We start from the raw sequence: 16,581 nt of genomic DNA, 5'->3' as shown, positions 1-16,581 counted from the left end.
GATTCCAAATGGGAAATCTGGCCCAGAACGGGAGTGCTCTGCAGGCTTGCAGAGGTGGTGTCTGATTTGCGTAGGGCCCACAGATTGGTTGGACCAGGTGTGACGCTTACGTAGTGCTCAGGAAGGCTGGCCACCCTATCCTAATCTTATTGTGAAAATGGGCTTTCCATTTGGTGGGCACCATGTTGTCTGCTCCTTACTGTACACATGGCTGGCAAAGAGAAGGGAAGGTGGAGCGCCATTTTGAATTTGCCTAGTTCCAGGTAACATTTTCCTATTGTCATAACTGCCGGCATTCACCCACGCAGGCTTCCGGCTTGCTTGTCTATGTCTGCAGCTCAATTTTACAGGCTGCTCTTTGTTAGAAAAGAAAATGATATGGGGGCTGCTTTTCATTAAAAGGAAAACCTTACCGAGGACTTCCTTCCCCTCACTCTCTGCCTAAATAATTTCTTTTTAACTCCTGTATCATTGGGTTGGATGATTGCAGGGGTTAACAAGTCTGAAATCCATAGGACAGGTCATCAAGATGGAAATTCAAGCAGTTCTTCCATATTATAGTCTTAAGATAGAATTCCTTCTTCTCAGAGAAATTGCAGTTTTTTCTCTGAAGACTTTAAACTGATTGGATGAGGTTCACCCACAAAGACTATCTCCTTTTCTTCAAGTCAACTAATTGCACATGTTAATTACATCTACAAAATGCCTTCACAACAATATCTAGACAGTGTTTGACCAAATAGCTGACACCATAGCCAAGTTAACACATAAAATTAACCATCACACTGTTTGAGGTTTTTTTTTTTCCATTTCATCTGCACAGGCACCTGGCTTCTAGCAGACATTTTCTCCTTGGATCTGGGCACCAGTACATCCCATGCCAGGCCTGGCCCACCACAAGGACCACTGAATGCAGAAGCCCAGCTCCCACTCCCACCCAGGGCCACGAAATGACACTAGGGATGGAAACTGATGTAGGATGGTGCAGCAGAAAGCATTAAGGTGACTGGGATCTCAGAGTTGCTATACCAGGCGTGGACTGCTCCTTCCAGACATCTTTAATCTTTATCAGGAAGATGAATAAGCTTCTATTATGATATATAAGTCACTGGGTTTTTGTTTGTTTTTGTTTTTTTTGTTTTGTTTTGTTTTGTTTTTGTTTTGAGACGGAGTCTCTCTGTCACCCAGATTGGAGTGCAATGGTACCATCTCAGCTCACTGCAACCTCCCCCTCCTGGGTTCAAGCGATTCTCCCACCTCAGCTTCCAAAGTAGCTGGGATTACAGGCACCTGCCATCATGCCCAGCTAATTTCTGTATTTTTGTAGAGATGGGGTTTCACCATGTTGGCCAGGCTGGTCTTGAACTCCTGACCTCAGGTGATCCGCCTGCCTCGGCCTCCCAAGGTGCTGGGATTACAAGCGTGAGCCACCACGCTTGGTCGTGTTTTTGTTTCCTGAGACAGAGTCTCAGTCTGTCGCCCAGGCTGGAGTGCAGTGGCACCATCTCGACTCACTGCAACCTCCGCCTCCCAGGTTCAAGCAATTCTCCTGCATCAGCCTCCGGAGTAGCTGGGACTACAGGTACTGCGCCACTACGCCCGGCTAATTTTTGTATTTTTAGTAGAGACGAGGTTTCACCATGTTGGCCAGCCTGGTCTCAAACTCCTGACCTCAGGTGATCCATCCGCCTTGGCCTCCCAAAGTGCTGGGATTACAGGCGTGGGCCACCATGCCTGGCCAGACAGTCCAATATTTTTAAATCAGCCATAAATCTATGCACCGAATAATGTCTCTCTCTCTCTCTCTCTGACACATACACACATATACACATGCGCACGCGTGCACACCCACACATTGTTACCACTTAGAAGAGTGCCAGGCCCAGATGGTTTCACAGACGATTGCTTTCAAAGCTGCAAGAAAGCAATAACTTCAATACCTCAAAATTTGTTTCAGTAGTTAGAAAAGGACATATGCTTCCTGTGATGGTTAATTTTAGCTGTCAACTTGACTTGATTAAGTAATACACTAGTCTCCCCTTATCCATGGAGGGTATGTTCCAAGATCCCCAGTGGATGCCTGAAGCCACACATGTACCGAACCCTGTACACACCTATGATAACGTTTAATTTATAAACGAGGCACAGTAAGAGATTAACAACAACTAATAATAAAATAGAACAATTAAACAGTTGAACACAAGCACTGTGATGCTGTGACAGTCACTCGTAACTGAGATGGCTGCTAAGAGACTAGCTAACGGGTGAGTAGTGTATACAACGTGGAAACACTGGACAAAGGGATGAGTCACATCCTGGGAGGGACAGAGTGGAATGCCATGAGATTTCATCATGTTACACAGAACGATGAGCCATTTAAAACTTACGGATTGTTTATTTCTGGAATTTTTAATTTAATATTTTCAGACCAAGGTTGACCAGGAGTAACTAAAACTACAGAAAGCAAAACTGAATAAAGTGGGGAGTCGAGAACCTAGAGAGCTGGTAAAGCATTCTTTCTAGGTGTGTCTGTGAGGGTGTTTTCACAGGAGATTGGCATGTGAGTGGGTGGGCTGACTGAGGAAGATCTGCCCTCAGTGTGGGCGGACAACATCCAATTGGCTGTGGGCCCAGATAGAACCAAAAGGCAGAGAAAAGGCAAATTCTTTTTTTCTCTCTCCTGAAGCTGGGCCATCCTTCTTCTTCTGCCCTTGGACATCAGAACTGCAGGCTCCCTGACCTTTGGACTCTGGGTCTTACATTAGCAGCCCCCAGGTTCTTGGCCTTTGGCCTTGGACTGAGAGTTACACTATCAGCTGCCCTGGTTCTGAGACTTTAGGACTTGAACTGAGCCCCACTGTGGTATTCCACGGTCTCCAGCTTGCAGACAGTCTGTCGTGGGACTTTTCACCTCCCTAATCTCATGAGCCAATTCCCCTAATAAATCCCCTCTCATATATCTATATACAGTTGCCCCTCATATCTATGGGAGATGGGTTCCAGGTTATGTTGCCCAGGCTGGCCTTGAACTCTTGGGCTCAAGCTATCCTCCCATCTCAGCTTCCCAAGTAGCTAGGACTATCATATTCTTTTTTTTTTTTTTTTTGAGACGGAGTCTCGCTCTGTCACCCAGGCTGGAGTGCAGTGGTGCGATCTCGGCTCACTGCAAGCTCTGCCTCCCGGGTTCATGCCATTCTCCTGCCTTAGCCTCCTGAGTAGCTGGGACTACAGGCGCCCACCACCACGCCCAGCTAATTTTTTTTTTTTGTATTTTTAGTAGAGACGGGGTTTCACCATGTTAGCCAGGATGGTCTCAATCTCCTGACCTCGTGATCTGACCGCCTCGGCCTCCCAAAGTGCTGGGATTACAGGCATGCGCCACTGTGCCCGGCCCATATTCTTTTTTTTTTTTTTTTTTGGAGACAGAGTCTTTTTCTGTCGCCCAGGCTGGAGTGTAATGACATGATCTCAGCTCACTGCAATCTCTGCCTCCTAGTTTCAAGCGATTCTCCTGCCTCAGCCTCCCAAGTAGCTGGGATTACAGGTGCCCGCCACCATGCCTGGCTAATTTTTTGTATTTTTAGGAGACACGGGGTTTCACCACGTTGGTCAGGCTGGTCTCAAACTCCTGACCTCAGGTGATCCACCCGCCTTGGCCTCCCAGAGTGCTGGGATTACAGGCATGAGCCACTGTGCGCGGCCAAACTATATTCTTAAACACATTTTGTTCTGGCTTATTGCTGCATATCAAATAACTCCAAGACTTAGCGTCTTAAAACAATCACTATTTTGTTATATATCCTGTAGGACAGGAATTCTTATCTCCCTGCAGATAGCAAAATCCAGAGATGGTCAAATCCCTGCTATAAAATGGCATAGTATTTGCATATAACCTATGCACATCCTCCAGTACACTTTAAATCATCTCGAGATTATTTATAATATCAATGTAAAGGCTATGCAAATAGTTGTTAAACAGTATTGTTTAGGAAATAATGACAAGGAAAACAAAGTCTATACATGTTCAGTATAAAAGCTTTTTTCCCAGATATTTTCAATCCACAATTAATTGAATTCCCTGATGTAGAAACCCTGGATGTGAGAAGCCAACTGTATATATACATATCCTATTGGCTCTTTCTCTCTGGAGCACTCTAACATGCCTTCCAAAACATTCACAAAGCAAATATGATCCTGAAAACAAAATCTACTGTGAATATTGTTGCAAACTTCTAAATAAAATACTAGTAAATTTAATCAAAAAAGTATATTAAAATAACAAAACATGGCCAAATAAGGTTTATTCCAAGGATGCAATAAAATTTCAATACTAGGAAATCTGTTGTCATAATTCAGCATATTAACTGGTAAAGCAAAATATGCTCATCTTTATTTTTATTTATTTTTTATTTTTGAGATGGAGTTTTGCTCATTGCCCAGGCTGGAGTGGAATGGTGCGATCTCAGCTCACCACAACCTCCACCTCCCGGTTCAAACGATTCTCCTGTCTCAGCCTCCCAAGTAGCTGGGATTACAGGCATGTGCCACCAAGACTGGCTAATTTTGTATTGTTAGTAGAGACAGGGTTTCTCCATGTTGGTCAGGCTGGTCTCGAATGCCCAACCTCAGGTGCTCCACCCGCCTCGGCCTCCCAAAGTGCTGGATTATAGGAGTGAGCCACTGCACCCAGCCAAAATATGCTCATCTTGGTATGAGCCTGTGATGGTTAATTTTATGGTCAATTTGAGTGGACCCAGATTAAACGTTGTTTCTGAGTATATTTGTAAGGGTGTTTCTGGATGAGAATTGCATTTGAACTGGTGGGCCCAGTAGATTGCCCTCCCCAGTATTTATGCGGCCTCATTGCTTGAACTGGGACATCTTTTATCTTCTGCCGCCTCAAAACTGAGATTTATATCATCATTTCCTCTGGTTCTCAGGTCTCTGGACCCAGACTGAATTATAGCCCAGGCTTTCCTGGGTCTCCAGCTTGTAGAAAGCAAATTGTGGGACACCTCAGCCTCCATAATTGCATAAGTCTACTCATAATAAATTTATTCTTAGGCCAGGCTTGGTGGCTTACACCTGTAATCCCAGCACTTTGGGAGGCCAAAGTGGGTGGATCAAGGTGGGAGGTCAGGGGTTCGAGACTAGCCTGGCCAACATGGTGAAAACCTGTCTCTACTGAAAATACAAAGAATTAGCTGGGTGTGGTGGCGGGCACCTGTAATCCCAGCTTCTCAGGAGGCTAAGGCAGGAGGATTACCTGAGCCCAGGAGCTGGAGGATTCATTGAGCCATGATCATGCCATAGCACTTCAGCCTGGGCAACAGAGCAAGACCCTGTCTCAAAAAAAAGAAGGAAGGAAGGAAGGAAGGAGGGAGGGGAGGGAGGGGAGGGAGGGAGGGAGGGATTGATTCTAGTTATATAATTCTATGTATAAAATATGCACATTTTAAAAAATACAAGAAAGACATAAAGTTATATTCTTTTGACAAAAAGAATTGTGTGTAATACAGAGATTATGTAAAGGCTATTTATGAAAGAAGGTAAAAAGAAACTAGTAAATAGGAGAAAGACGTAAAGAGAGTCACAGATGTAAAGATGTATTTTTGGTAACAAAGATTAAGAAGAAAAGAGAATAATTTTGTATGAGAAATAATCTTATATGGTAAATTTTTGTCCTACAGTAAAATGACTGTTTATTTAAGAAAGAGGGAAATTTATGACAAAACAAAAAGTTCAAGCATGTTGTAAATTGTCTGTGTAAATCATGATAAGGTTCATAAAAAGAAAAGTTATAAAAAATTTTGTGTATGATTAACTTGGCTATAATTAAAAGGAAATGATTTATAATAGTCATGATAAATGTGCTTAACTGCACAAGCAGCCAAAAGGGCACAGGAACCACTCTGATTATTCTGTATAGAATTCATTTCCTAGGCCGGGCGCTGTGGCTCACGCCTGTAATCCCAGCACTTTGGGAGGCCGAGGTGGGAGGACCACGAGGTCAGGATATCGAGACCATCCTGGCCAACATGGTGAAACCCCGTTTCAACTAAAAATACAAAAATTAGCCAGGCATGGTGGTGTGTGCCTGTAGTCTCAGCTACTTGGGAGGCTGAGGCAGGAGAATCACTTGAACCCGGGAGGTGGAGGTTGTGGTAAGCCAAGATCGCACCACTGCACTCTGGGCGACAGAGTGAGACTCCGTCTCAAAAAAAAAAAAAAAAAAGCAGCTGGGTGTGGTAACACACACCTGCAATCCCAGCTACTCAGGAGGCTGAGGCAGGGGAGTCACTTGAACCTGGGAGGCAGGAGTTACAGTGAGCCAAGATCAAGCCACTGCACTCTAGGCCTGGGCAATAGAGTGAGACCCTGTCTAAAAAAAAAAAAAAAGAAAGAAATTCAATCTGGTCCTGCACCCCACTATTAAGTATATCTACCACATCAGTGCTCCTACAGGGGAGGCTACTTTCCTGAACACAGAGAATGGGTGAGAGTCTCAGGTCCATGAGGAAACTGCAGGCTTCTGGCTCCTGCCAGTCCTGGGGAGTTTCCCAAACCTCTCTCCCTTTGTCTTGACACTTCCTCTCATTCTCTTCCCCTGGGGTCAACCCACGTAATCCCGGTGCAGCCCATTCCTTCCTGGATTAGCCCACTAAAATGCTAAAACCCATCAGAGTTTCCTTACCACCAACACTGCTCGTGAACAAACCTGTCACCAGGACCTGAACTGTACCAAGGGATGCTTTTCCCCACTATAATCTTCATCAACCTCTTAAATAAAATAAGCACTTATAATATCCTCATATAAACATGAATAAAGGCATCTCTGGAAATGTTTCTGTTTTAATTAAGCTGCAAACGCTTCATCCTTACAAGGCATATAGAGTTTCAAGGCAAACCCATAGCTGCCCCCCACATCCCCAGACCACCCCCTCCTGACTGAAGCAGAAAAATAGGGTCTGGAGGCAGGGAACCTAAGGCCGATTCATGCTGACTTTCTAGAACTAAATCAAAAGGAAAACCCCAACTTTCCACACCTAAGTAACAAAAGGACTGGAGGCTACTCCCTTTGCAAACCCCACCCCCCTTTTCTGTGTGGCCGACGGAAAATTGAAAGTATCTGTGATTGGTTGATTTCTGCAACCAGATATTTGCATAAGAGTGTAACTTTGTAACTTCACTTCAGCCTCTGATTGGTTGCTTTCCACAACCAATCAGACACTTACAAAGGTGTAAGTTACTTTGTAACTTCACTTCAGCCTCTGATTGGTTGATTTCTGCAACCAATCAGACTGATAGTGGGCCACTATTTCTTTTATTTAGAGGGTACACCAAGTCGCCAGTGGGAAACCTCTAGAGGGTATTTAAACCCCAGAAAATCCTATGCTTGGTCTGTTCACACCCTGTGGAGTGTACTCTTGTTTTCAATAAATTTTTGCTTTTGTTGCTTCATTCCTTCCTTGCTTTGTTTGTGCATTTTGTCCAATCCTTTGTTCAAACTGCCAAGAACCTGGACACCCTCCACCCATAACATAACCAGATTGCTGCCTTTGAGCCTCTTCTTTTTTAGAAATTCTAGAGGCGCTACTGAGAATATGATGCATGTCCCTTCAGCCACTAGCTGTTCCCATCTCTTCTGGGAGATGTTCAGCGCTGGGTCCTCTCCACCTGCCCACAGGTTTAGGGAGCCGAGAGAGCCTTCCAGAGCCTCTAAGTCACCTCTCTAGGAGGCTGTCTGCCTGGCCCACACACAGGCAGGCCCCATTCTTGGCCTCCCCAAGCCAAGAGGGCACAGACTGATGATCCAGGGCAGGTCTAGGCAAGTGGGGCATGCAGGGATGTTGTATTAAAGCTTAAGCATCATCAGAGGATCTGATGACTCAGGGAGCAATTTCTTGAGCCCATATTGTCCACCTGGGAAGAAATTGTGGCTGAGGAGTATTCAGGAGCAGCTATGGGGGAGAGAGGGGCAGAAATACACCTCAAGGTAGGCCTCTACTGGGTTCAGGAGGTCCCGGGGCTAGGCAGAGAAAGGCAAGCTTGAGACCCAACAGTGCCACCCACCGTGCATAAATCGGTTCCCTAGTCATCAATTCGCTTATGAATACGGAGGCCCCGGAAAGGTGAAGGGTGCCTTCTGGTGGCCAGCTGTGGAGCTGGCCTCGGAGAAGGGTGACCCGAGTGACAAGTTGCAGTGAGCGCTGGCTGCGTGCCCAGCCGCGTTGCACAACTCCCGGGCCACCAGGGGGCGCCATTCTCACACATTCCAGAGCAAACGGTGCTCCTTGGAGTTGAGCGACGCGACGGTCCTGCAGCAGCTAGCCTGGGATGTACCCACAGCTCACCGGGGAGGCCGGGCCACACTTCAGCTGGATCTTGAATGAGATGAAGACGGGGAGAAAGGGCCTTCCGGACAAAGGGCTTACGCCCTGGATAAAGGGCGTGGAGGGGCGTGGCACGTTCAGTCTGGACACAGCATAAAGTGCATTGGAGAGAGGCGGGAGACAGGATGGAAAGGAGGGTGGGAAGAGCTATGAAGGGTCCCCAGGGCCTTGCTAACGCGTTTGGACTTTATCCCGCGCCAGACATTTTAAAGGTGGTAAGTAGTTTACAGATGTGCGTTTTGAGGCCAGCACATTTTGTTGTTGTCGTTTGTTTGTTTGTTTTTCTTTGAGACGGGGTCTCACTCCCAGGCTGGAGTGCAATAACGTGATCTCAGCTCACTGCAACCTCCGCCTCCCAGGTTCAAGCGATTCCCCTGCCTCAACCTCTCGAATAGCTGGGGCTACAGGCGCCCACCACCACGCCTGGCTAATTTTTGTATTTTTAGTGGAGACGGGGTTTCACCACGTTGGCCAGGCTGGTCTCGAACTCCTGACTTCAGGTGATCCTCCCGCCAAGGCCTCCCAAAATCCTGGGATTACGGCCATCGTGCCGGGCCAGCAGCACAGCGTCTTAAGCAATTTTGGATATGAATACCTTCGAGACGAGCTTGCGCTCCCACAGACCCCACCACTCCTACAGTCTGTAATTACCCCCAGCTGCACCCAAATGCGTAGCTTCCCTGGTCCAGAGGGACGTGCGTGTGTGACCCTGCAGGATAGTGGGGTGGCCCTGCATGGCATGGCTGCCAGTGCTAAGAGGGGTGTGCCGCCAGCCTCTGATCCCTCTCACCGGCGGGCCCCCCATCATCATCACTATATGATGACCTGAGGCGTCCAGGCTCCCGAGGAAAGGCTGCCGCCCTGGTTCCTACAAGGGACGCCTAAACACAGAGTCCTAAACACAGAGTCCTAAACACATGCAGGGTTGGAGGGAGACAGACGAACTCAACTACCAGCCTGCAGTCGGCAGCCATCAGCGGATTGCAGGTACCCCGCGTGCGTGTCTCGGCTACAGTGCGGAAGACAAGAGGCCTTAGGAAGTGGGAACAGGCGCCATCTGGTGGTCATCTCTGGAGTGACAGCAGAGAACTGGAACATATTTTATATTTTGTTTCCTCTGCTCCATGACTTGACTAAAGCAGAAACAATTCGGAGAGTAATGTAGTATTAAATACCTAAGGGCCACACCAGGCCAGAAAGCAACAAAAAAGAAATGCTAAAAAGAAGTTCTTCAGAGAGGGATCCAAGAAGGAATAAGTGAAGGTAAAATGAAATCCTTTTTCTTATATTATGATTAATCTAATAGATAACTGATAAAAGTTCTAATAGCAACAATGTATTAGGCAATTGTAGCATATGTATAAGTGAACTGAATAACCGCAATGTTATAAAGGACGGGAAGGAGGAATTGTGAATGCATAAATGGTACCTGCACCACTTGTAACACTTGTGAAGTGCTGCAGCGTTATTTACAAGTGGAAGTAGCCAGACACAAAAGGGCAAATATTGTATGAGTCCATTTATATCGTTGCCTACAATAGCCCAAATTAGAGAGAGAGAAAGTAGTACAGAGTTTACAGGGACTAAGTCAAGGGAAAAATGGGGAGTTGTTATTTAATGGGTAGAATTTCTGGGATGGTGGAAAAATCTACAGACAAACAGTGTTTTTTTGTTTTGTTTTGTTTTGTTTTTTGAGATGGAGTCTCGCCCTGTCGCCCAGGCTGGAGTGCAGTGGCCGATCTCGGCTCACTGCAACCTCCGCCTCCCCGGTTCAAGCAATTCTCCTGCCTCAGCCTCCCAAGTAGCTGGGACTACAGGCGCCCGCCACCACACCCCGCTAATTTTTGTATTTTTTAGTAGAGACAGGGTTTCACCATGTTTGCCAGGCTTGTCTCGAACTCCTGACTTTGTCATACGCCCACCTTGGCCTCCCAAAGTGCTGGGATTGCAGGTGTGAGCCACCGCACCTGGTCCAGCAGTGATGTTTATACAACATTGTGAGTGTACATGATGCCACTGAATTATACACTTAAATATTGTTAAAATTTGTCAGGCGTGGCTGGGTGCAGTGGCTCACACCTGTATTCCCAGCACTTTGGGAGGCCAACGTGGGTGGATCACCTGAGGTCAGGAGTTCAAGACCAGCCTGGTCAACATGGTGAAACCCCGTCTCTACTAAATATACAAAAATTAGCTGGGAATGGTAGCACATGCCTGTAATCACAGCTACTCAGGAGGCTGAGGCAGGGAGAATTTCTTGAACCCAGGAGGCAGAGGTTTCAGTAAGCTGAGATTGTACCACTGCACTCCAGGCATTCCAGCCCGGGCTACAGGACAATACTCATAAAATAAAATAAAATAAAATAAAATTTGTCAGGCATGGTGGCTCATACCTATAATCCCAACTCTTTGGGAGACAAAGGTGGATCACTTGAGCACAGGAGTTTCAGATAAGCCTGGGCAATATAGTGAGACCTCAGCTTTACAAAAACTTTAAAAAGGAGCCAGGTGTGGTGGTGTGCACCTGTAGTTGCAACTACTCAGGAGGCTGAGGTGGGAAGATCCCTTAAGCCTGGGAGGCAGAGGTAGCAGTGAGCCAAGATCATGCCACTGCACTCCAGCCTGGGCTACAGAGCAAGACCCTGTCCAAAAAAAAAAAAAAAAAAAGGTTAAAAGGACAAATTTTGGGGCCGGGCGCGGTAGCTCACACCTGTAATCCTAGCACTTTGGGAGGCCGAGGCGGGTGAATTACTTGAGGTCAGGAGCTCGAGACCAACCTGGCCAACATAGTTGAAACCTCATCTCTACTAAAAATACAAAAATTAGCCGGGCATGGTGGACTGCACCTCTACTCCCAGCTACTCGGGAGGCTGAGGTGGGAGAATCACTTGAACCCGGGAGGCAGAGGTTGCAGTGAGCTGAGATCACAGCACTGCACTCCCACCTGGGCAACAGCATTAAGACTTTATCTCAAAAATAATAATAATAATAAATGACAAATTTTATGTTATGTATATTTTACCACAATAAAAAATGAAATAGGCCAGGAGAGGTGGCTCACACCTATAATCCCAGCACTTTGGGAGGCCAAGGCAGACGGATCACCTGAGGTTGGGAGTTTCGAGACCAGCCTGACCAACATGGAGAAACCCCATCTCTACTAAAAATACAAAATTAGCCAGGTGTAGTGGCACATGCCTGTAATCCCAGCTACTCGGGAAGGCTGAGGCAGGAGAATCGCTTGAACCTGGGAGGTAGAGGTTGCAGTGAGCCAAGATCGCACCACTGTACTCCAGCCTAGGCAACAAGAGCGAAACTCCGTCTCAAAAAAAAAAAAAAAAAAAAAAGGAAATAACACGTGGCCAGGCACTGTGGCTCATGCCTGTAATCTCAGCACTTTGGGAGGCTGAGGCAAGCAGATTACATAAGGTCAGCAGTTCAAGACCAGCCTGGCCAATATGGCAAAACCCCATCACTACTAAAAATATAAAAAATTAGACAGGCGTGGTCGTGCACACCTGTAGTCCCAGCTACTTGGGAGGCTGAGGCAGGAGAATTTCTTGAAGCTGGGAGGCGGAGGTTGCAGTGAGCCAAGATTACGCCACTGCATTCCAGCCTGGGCAACAGAGCAAGAAAAAAAAATGTGACATGAATAGAAAAGTTACAAATATGGTAGATATTAATCTATATCAATAGTCATTTTAAATCTGAACCATTTTTTAAATCTACTCTGATGGTGTGATCATCAGAGTGGATTTTTAAAAGAACCCCAATTAGATGGTGTATACAAGAAATCCACTTTAAATATGAAAGCTCAGATTAATTAAAAATAAAAGAATGAAGTAAGATATATTATGCTAAAACTAATCCAAAAAGAAAACTGGAATAGCTATATTAACTTTGGACAAAGCAGACTTCAAAACAAGGAAAATATCATGGATAAAGAAGGCAGTATGTAATGACAATGGAGTCAGTTTTCCAGAGGGATATAACAAATTCTTAACCTAGATATACCTAACAACAGAGCATCAAAATATGTGAAGCAAAAACTGATGGAACTGCAATGAGAAATAGACAGATTCACCATTTTAGTTGGAGACTTCAGCGCCCTTGTATTAGTAATTGACCCACTCATGAGGCAAAAAATCAGTAAGGATATAGTTGAACTGAACAGCATCATCAATCAATTGGATCTAATTGACATCTATAGAATATTTCATCCAGCAACAGCAGAATACACATTATACTCAAGCTCACATATAATATTCACCAAGATAAACCATATTCAGGGCCACAAAACATGCCTCCACAAATTTAAAAGAATAGAAATAATACAAAATATGTTCTGAGACCACAGTGGAATTAAATTAAAAACCAGTAAGAGAAAGATAGCTGGAAAATCCCAAAATATATGGAGAATAAACGACATAATTTTAAATATTCCAAATAAATAGGTGAAAGTAGAGCTGTCAAGAGAAATGTTTACATATTTTGAACTAAATAAAAATGAAAATACAGGTCAGGCGCGGGGGCTCACATCTATAATCCCAGAACTTTGGGAGGCCAAGGCGGGTGAATCACTTGAGGTCACAAGTTGGAGACCAGCCTGGCCAATATGGTGAAACCCCATCTCTACTAAAAATACAAAAATTACCTGGGTGTGATGGCGGGCACCTGTAATCCCAGCTATTCGAGAGGCTGAGGCAGGAGAATCGCTTAAACCTGGGAAGTGGAGGTTGCAGTGAGCTAAGATCGCACCACTGCTCTCCAGCCTGGGCAACAGAGTGAGACTCATCTCAAAAAAAAAATAGAAACTACAACTCATCAACATTTGTAGGCTATAGTGAAAGCAGTGCTTAAAGGTAAATTTATAGCATTACATATAAATGTAAAAGAAGAAAAATCAAAAATCGATAATCTGGCCGGACGCAGTGGTTCACGCCTATAATCCCAGTACTTCGGGAGGCCCAGGCAGATGGATCACGAGGTCAGGAGTTCTAGACCAGCCTGGCCAACATTGTGAAACCCCGACTCTATTAAAAATACAAAAAATTAGCCAGGCATGGTGGCAGGCACCTGTAATCTCAGCTACTTGGGAGGCTGAGGCAGGAGAATCACTTGAACCCAGGAGGCAGAGGTTACAGTAATCCAAGATCATTCCATTGCACTCCAGCCTGGGCGACAGAGCAAGACTCCGTCTTAAAAAAAAAAAAAAATCAATAAATAACAACTTTCCATAAAAGAAAACACCAAGCCCAGAGAGTTTCAGTGGTGAAGTCTAACAAACATGTTTTTAATGATATCAATTTCCTCTCATCTTTTCCAGAAAATAGAAGCAGTGACAGTACTTCTGTTTTGTGTTTTCTTACAGTCTATAAGCAGTGACAGTACTTCTGTTTTGTGTTTTCTTACAGTCTATATTTGTCTGTTTCACATCCATTAGTCACAGGGCCAAACTAATGGCCAAAGTTGTTTAACACCTGTCCTGCAATCCAGAGTCCATACTCTGAACCACCCTTTGTATCTAATTATCAGACATCAAGACAATATTTTCTTTTCCCTAAATCAACCCAGGGTCAGGTACCAGACAACTAGGGACAGCCTCTATGCCACAAAGCCCACTGGAATTCTTCTAACCGGCTAATCCTAAACTGTTTCCTTTGCCCTGCCTTGCCTTTCCCATGGAAAACATAGGCTCTGGGCCAGGCTGTCCCCTGGCTCACTCTGCCTCTTGACCTACTTTGGGTCTTCCCCATGTGGCCCTCTATTGCATACCCCCTTCTCCTGGGAAACACAAATAATAAGTTCTTCTTTCAAAGACAGTTGTCTGTGTGTCTGTCACCTTACCACACCTAATTAAGACAAATCCCAGGTGCACATTTTAGAGCAACTTCCTGACTCATTGAATGGGGCCAGCCATGGGGCCAGCCTTACCCTAATACCAAAGCCAGAGAAAGGCATTATAAGAAAGGAAAACTACAGATCAATATCTCTCATGAACATAGATGCGAAAATCCTCAACAAAACATTAGAAAATCAAATCCAACAATGTATAAAAAGAATTATACACCATGACTAAGTGGGATTTACTCCAGGTATGCAAGGCTGGTTCAACATTCAAAATAAATTAATGTAACTAATCACATCAACAGAATAAAAAAGAAAAATCATATGATCATATCAATTGATGCAGAAAAATGCATTTGACAAAACCCAACATTCATTCATGTTAAATGAACACCCACTCTCAGAAAACTAGGAATAGTGGGAAACTTCCTCAAGTTGATAAAATCTACCAAAAAAACCACAGTTAACATCATACATAGTGGTAACAAACTACATGCTTTCCCCCTAAATTCAAGAACAAGAAAATTACATCCACTCTCAACACTCTTATCAAACATCACACTGAAAATCCTAACTTATGCAATAAAATATGAAGACAAAAAAAATTTTAAAGGCCAGGTGCAGGTGGTTCATGCCTTTCATCCCAGCACTTTGGGAGGTCGAGGTGGGAGGATCTCTTGAGCCCAGGAGTTCAAAAACAGCCAGGGCAACATAGTGAGACCCTGTCTCTATGAAAACAGAAAAATGATCTGGGCATGGTGGTGTACACCTGTAGTCCCAGTTACTTGGGAGGCTGATGTGGGAGGATCCCTTGAACCTGGGAAGCAGAGGTTGCAGTGGGATCAAGCCACTGCACTCCAGCCTGCGCAACAGAGCAAGACTGTGACTCAAAAAAAAAAAAAAAAGAAAAGAAAAGAAACATTAGCTGGGCATGATGGTGTGCACCTATAGTCCCAGCTACTGGAAAGGCAGAAGTGGGAGGATTACTTGATGCCAGGAAGTCAAGGCTGCAGTGAGCCATGATCATGCCACTGCACTCCAGCCTGGGTGACAGAGCAAGACCCTGTCAAATAAAATAAATAAATAAATAAAAAGAAGAAGAAGTAGGGGGCAGGTATAAGCGTTGGTAAGGGAAAAAAACCTGTCTTTCCTCACAGATGGCATTAATGTCTCTGTGCCCAAAAAATCAACAAGAACCTTCTAATGCTAATAAGCCTTATAGCAAGGTTGCAGAATCCATTGGTCACAGGGCCAATATGCAACAGTCAATTGCTTTCCTAAACACTAGCATGACCCATTGCAATTTGAAATTTATTTTTATTTTTTACTTATTTATTTTTTGAGACAGAGTCTCACTCTGTCACCCATGCTGGAGCACAGTAGCCCAATCTGGGCTCAATGCAACCTCCACCTCCTGGGTTCAACCGATTCTCATGCCTCAGCCTCCAGGTAGCTGGGACTACAGGTGCCCACCACCACACCCAGCTAATTTTTTGTATTTTTAGTAAAGATGGGGTTTCACCATATTGGCCAGGCTGGTCTCGAACTCCTGACCTCAGGTGATCTGCCCACCCTGGCTTCCCAAAGTGCTGGGATTACAGGCGTGAGCCACAGTACCCAGCCACAGTTTGAAATTTAAAACACAATACAATTTATATTAACACCAAAATAGAAGAAAGAAATATTTTGGAATAAACCTATAAAAATAAAAGGAGAAATATTCCATGTTCACGAATGAGAAGTTTCAATATTATTAAGATGACAATTCTGCCCAACCTGATCTGTAGACTCAAGGCCATCCCAATTAAAAAAAACAAAAAGGCTGGCAAGTTATTTTGTGGCTCTCTACAAACTGATTCTAAAGTTTACATGCAAAGGCAAAAGACCCAGAATAACCAACACAATATTGAAGAGAAAGAACAAAGTCAGAGGTCTGACACTATTCAATTTCAAGACTTACTATAAAGCTACAATAATCAAGGCAGTATGGTATTTGCAAAAGAATAGACAAATAAATTAATGGAACAGAATACAGAGCCTTGAAATAGATACACACAAATACAGCCATCTGATCCTTGACAAAGGAGCAATGGCAATACATTGAGAAAAGACAGTCTTTTCAACAAAGAGTTGGGAACAATTAGATGTACATAGGCAAAAAAAAAAAAAGAGAGAGAGAGAGAATCTAGGTCAGGCACGGAGGCTCATGCCTATAATCCTAGCACTTTGGGAGGCTGAGGCAGGCAGATCACCTGAGGTCGGGAGTTCGAGACCAGCCTGACCAACATGGAGAAACCCCGTCTCTACTAAAAATGCAAAATTAGCCAGGTGTGGTGGCGCA

This window comes from Pan troglodytes, chromosome 12 (genome assembly GCF_028858775.2).
Source record: "Pan troglodytes isolate AG18354 chromosome 12, NHGRI_mPanTro3-v2.0_pri, whole genome shotgun sequence".
Lineage (NCBI taxonomy): Eukaryota > Metazoa > Chordata > Mammalia > Primates > Hominidae > Pan > Pan troglodytes.
Note: the sequence above shows the minus strand (reverse complement) of the source record.